At 45.9% G+C, this 5,012-nt stretch overlaps 1 protein-coding gene and 1 long non-coding RNA gene across 3 annotated transcripts in view; both read right to left on the reverse strand.

The window, feature by feature from the left end:
• med28 (mediator complex subunit 28) overlaps positions 1-5,012 on the reverse strand; it is a 33,208-nt gene that overhangs the window by 24,043 nt on the left and 4,153 nt on the right. The window lies entirely within an intron of this gene.
• LOC112074439 (uncharacterized) overlaps positions 4,215-5,012 on the reverse strand; it is a 3,319-nt gene continuing 2,521 nt past the window's right edge. Inside the window, exon 2 of the long non-coding RNA XR_002894739.2 lies at positions 4,215-4,312. This is a non-coding gene — a long non-coding RNA (uncharacterized lncRNA). The remainder of the gene's footprint in view (positions 4,313-5,012) is intronic.

A 5,012-nucleotide genomic window follows, 5' to 3' on the forward strand; every position in this document is an offset into this window, starting at 1 on the left:
CTGTTATCAGTTCACTACTAGCTTCAGTAACGCCAGGCGCAGAGAATACATGTACTTGGTAGCTAGTAACGCAGCTAGTTCATTTCAGTAAGCCAGGCCAGAAAGATACATGTAGGCTTGGGCTAGCTTCAGTAACGCCCAGGCCAGAGATACATGTACTTGGCTAGCTTCAGTAACGCCAGGCCAGAGATACATGTACTTGGCTAGCTTCAGTAACGCCAGGCCAGAGATACATGTACTTGGCTAGCTTCAGTAACGCCAGGCCAGAGATACATGTACTTGGCTAGCTTCAGTAACGCCAGGCCAGAGATACATGTACTTGGCTAGCTTCAGTAACGCCAGGCCAGAGATACATGTATTGGCTAGCTTCAGTAGCGCAGGCCAGAGATACATGTACTTGGCTAGCTTCAGTAACGCCAGGCCAGAGATACATGTACTTGGCTAGCTTCAGTAACGCCAGGCAGAGATACATGTACTTGGCTAGCTTCAGTAACGCCAGGCCAGAGATACATGTACTTGGCTAGCTTCAGTAACGCCAGGCCAGAGATACATGTACTTGGCTAGCTCAGTAACGCCAGCCAGAGATACATGTACTTGGCTAGCTTCAGTAACGCCAGGCCAGAGATACATGTACTTGGCTAGCTCAGTAACGCAGGCAAGATACATGTACTTGGCTAGCTTCAGTAACGCCAGGCCAGAGATACATGTACTTAGCTAGCTTCAGTAACGCCAGGCCAGAAATACATGTACTTGGCTAGCTTCAGTAACGCCAGGCCAGAGATACATGTACTTAGCTAGCTTCAGTAACGCCAGCCAGAAATACATTACTTGGCTAGCTATAACATTACATTTAGTACAATAAAAGTGTAGTGTGTGTCCAGGCAACCCAGCGAAGCATGAGACGTAAGGAATGCTTGCAACACAGGTTGGTGGACCTTAATTGGGGAGAACGGGCACCTAGCGATGACTGGAGCGTAAATCAATGTAATGGTATTAATACATCAAACCATTGGTTTGGTTTCCAGGTGTTTGATGCCATTCGCTCTGTTCAGACATTAGCCGTTGTCCCTCAGCAGACTACACTGCTCTGCACAACAACAATGTAACGTTAGCTAGCTGACTACTAGCTGGCTTCGGTAACGCCAGACAAGTCCAAAGGCTATGCTTCATTTAGGTAGCTGGTTAAAAAAAGAACGATAACTTTGTAACTAACTGACATATGAGCAGTAACCACATACAACAGTGTCTTTGGTAAGCAGTTAGTATATCTAGCTAGTAGACCAGTAGCGTTGTGTGCTAGCTATACCACGGGTGGCTAGGCTAGCTAGTATCATTACGTTAGCTATACCACGGCTGGCTAGGCTAGCTAGTATCGTTACGTTAGCTATAACGGCTAGCTAGTATCGTTACGTTAGCTATACCACGGCTGGCTAGGCTAGCTAGTATCATTACGTTAGCTATACCACGGCTAACTAGTATCGCTACGTTAGCTATACCAGCGGCTGGCTAGGCTAGCTAGTATCATTACGTTAGCTATACCACGGCTGGCTAGGCTAGCTAGTATCATTACGTTAGCTATACCACGCTAGCTAGTATCGTTACGTTAGCTATACCACAGCTAGCTAGTATCACTACGTTAGCTATTCCACGGCTAGCTAGCCTAGCTAGTATCGTTACGTTAGCTATACCACGGCAGCTAGCGTCCACCAGGAGAGGGGAGTTGTCGCTCTCGTACCTCAAAAGAAGCCTCTAGGTCGTCTACCAGAGTGTTGGGGCCCTGGACCTGTTCCTGGGCTCCAGACAGTAGTCCCGGCTGACCGGGCCGCCGACAGGGTGAGGACCAGCGGACTGCTGGCCGGGGAACATCCCGCTGCCCATGGAGGAGACATATTGAATGGTTGTTTGTACCAGTCGGTGATGCCGCTGCTCGCAGTGCGCAGGACATGCCACACTGGCTGGACAATTTAATAGGTTCTACTAAATGACTATATATATAAAAAGGTTTGATTAAATAAATGTTTTTGCAATTAAAACAATTTGTCATGTTACATGCAGTTATAAGTGACAAGACACATTGATCTCCAAAATGGTTTTATTGGTGTTTTTATTTAAATGACATGATAATATTGGCAATAATAATATTTTATAGTTTTTGTGTGCATAAGTGCATACCAAATTCAGCATTAGAGTTTCTCCCACAACTACCGGACAGAGGTTGGTTTACTGACTGTCACTGAAGCCTAGTTTTTACTCTACGTATGTAACGCAAGAGGCTACGACGCAAAAGGCCATCCTGCGTTCTCTCCGGTTATAAATCGCAGGGCTGCGTAGTTTTGCTAACGCCACAAATTTTGCATAGCTACTTGTAGTACCGTTACAAAATAATATTCCAGTCGACAAGTGTTATTTTGGAAGCAGTAATTGCAGAACAAAATTACTGCAGTAAAAAATAACTTATTTTGGACCTGCACTCTGCAATCTTTTTTTGTAAAGGTAGGATACGATATACTTGTCCATTTACATGAAATTCAGTTTCTCAATGCATACGTATGTAGGCTATAAACTAGGCTAGAGAGGGATTTAGTTACATGTGCTGGGGCACGGGGGTGGAAATGTCCTCTTCATCCTCTATGCACAGCAGGCTACTACCAGATAACTCAGGGTACATCCCAAATTGCAATCCTATTCCCTATATAGTGCACTAACTTTAGACAGTCCGGTGGGTAGTGGACAAAAAGGGCCTATTCCCTATATAGTGGCACACATATTTTGACCGGTCCGGTGGGTAGTGCACTACTTTGTGACCAGACTCCAATGGGTAGGGGAATAAGGTGGCTCCTTGGAAGCAGTCTGTGTCTTACAGAATAACCTTCTCCAGCCAGCTCTGTTGTGCTGAGATGTGGTTGTGTGGTCTTCAGGCTTGGGTTGGCCAGTCCAGCACGGCACGACTCTACCATGTTCGTGTCGGTCGCCCAGACTTCCTTTCTTCAGGTAGGGAACCTGGACAGAGACAAACCAGTGAGAGAGAATTGTATGTTTATGTCCAACAGACAACAGCCAGTGTCTCTCAGCATCCAACCCCTGACAGAACGAAGGGGTTGTGATAGATCATGGTTCTAGAACACTAACAGAAGGGGTTGTGGTCATCATGGTTCTAGAACACTAACAGAAGGGGTTGTGATCATCATGGGTTCTGAACACTAACAGAAGGGTTGGTGATCATCATGGTTCTAGAACACTAACAGAAGCAGTTGTGATCTCATGGTTCTAGAACACTAACAGAAGGGGTTGTGATCATCATGGTTCTAGAACACCTACAGAAGGGGTATGGATCATCATGGTTCTAGAACACTAACAGCAAGGGGTTGTGGTCATCATGGTTCTAGAACACTAACAGAAGGGTTGTGATCGTCAATGGTTCTAGAACACATAACAGAAGGGGTTTGTGATCATACATGGCTTCAGCTGTTTCACGGTTAGACACTAACAGAAGGGGTTGTGATCGTCATGGTTCTAGAACACTAAAAGAAGGGTTGTGATCGATGTGTGCCATTCGGATGCATGCGCCGCCGCGGGACGACATAGCTGTTTCACTTAGCTGCCCAGTAAAGTAATCCTCCCAGTATGTGTTTGATGTGTCGTTTAAGCGGTAGGATACGATATACTTTGTCCATTTACATGAAAATTCAGTTTCTCAATGCATACGTATGTAGGCTATAAACTAGGCTAGAGAGGGATTTAGTTACATGTACGGGGGCACGGGGGTGGAAATGTCCTCTTCATCCCTCTATGCACAACAGGCTACTACCAGATAAATCCCAAATTGCAATCCTATTCCCTATATAGTGCACTACTTTTGACCGGTCCTGTGGGTAGTGGACAAAAAGGGCCTACTCCCTATATAGTGCACTACTTTTGACCAGTCCAATGTGGAGTGTGAAAAAAGGGCCTATTCCCTATATATATATATATATATAGTGCACTACTTTTGACCGGTTCTGTGGGTAGTGCACTACTTTTGACCAGACTCCAATGGGTAGTGCACTACTTTTGACCAGACTCCAATGGGTAGTGCACTACTATTGACCAGACTCCAATGGGTAGTGCACTACTATTGACCAGACTCCAATGGGTAGGGAATAGGGTGCTACTTGGGAAGCAGTCTCTGTCTCTACAGAATAATCCTTCTCCAGCCAGCTCAGTGTGTGTAGGTGTGGTGTGTGTGTCTTCAGGCTTGGTTGGCCAGTCCAGCAGCGAACTCTACCAGTGTTCGTGTCGGTCGCCCAGACATTCCTTTCTTCAGGTAGGGAACCTGGACAGAGACAAACAGTGAGAGAGAATGTTGGTATATTTATTGTCGCTAGCTTCTTTTGTGTCACGTCCCGCAACCCAGCGAGCATGAGACGTAAGGATGCTTGCACACAGGTTGGTGGCACCTTAATTGGGGAGAACGGGCACCTAGCGATGACTGGGCGTAAATCAATGTAATGGTATTAAATACATCAAACCCATTGGTTTGGTTTCCAGGTGTTTGATGCCATTCGCTCTGTTCCAGACATTAGCCGTTGTCCCTCAGCAGACTACACTGCTCTGCACAACAACAATGTAACGTTAGCTAGCTGACTACTAGCTGGCTTCGGTAACGCCAGACAAGTCCAAAGGCTATGCTTCATTTAGGTAGCTGGTTAAAAAAGAACGATAACTTTGTAACTAACTGACATACTGAGCAGTAACCACATACAACAGTGTCTTTGGTAAGCAGTTAGTACTATCTAGCTGAGTAGACCAGTAGCGTTGTGTGCTAGCTATACCACGGGTGGCTAGGCTAGCTAGTATCATTACGTTAGCTATACCACGGCTGGCTAGGCTAGCTAGTATCGTTACGTTAGCTATACCACGGCCTAGCTAGTATCGTTACGTTAGCTATACCACGGCTGGCTAGGTAGCTAGTATCATTACGTTAGCTATACCACGGCTAACTAGTATCGCTACGTTAGGCTATTACCAGCGGC

The sequence above is a fragment of the Salvelinus sp. IW2-2015 genome, unplaced genomic scaffold (assembly GCF_002910315.2).
Source record: "Salvelinus sp. IW2-2015 unplaced genomic scaffold, ASM291031v2 Un_scaffold2636, whole genome shotgun sequence".
Taxonomy (NCBI): domain Eukaryota; kingdom Metazoa; phylum Chordata; class Actinopteri; order Salmoniformes; family Salmonidae; genus Salvelinus; species Salvelinus sp. IW2-2015.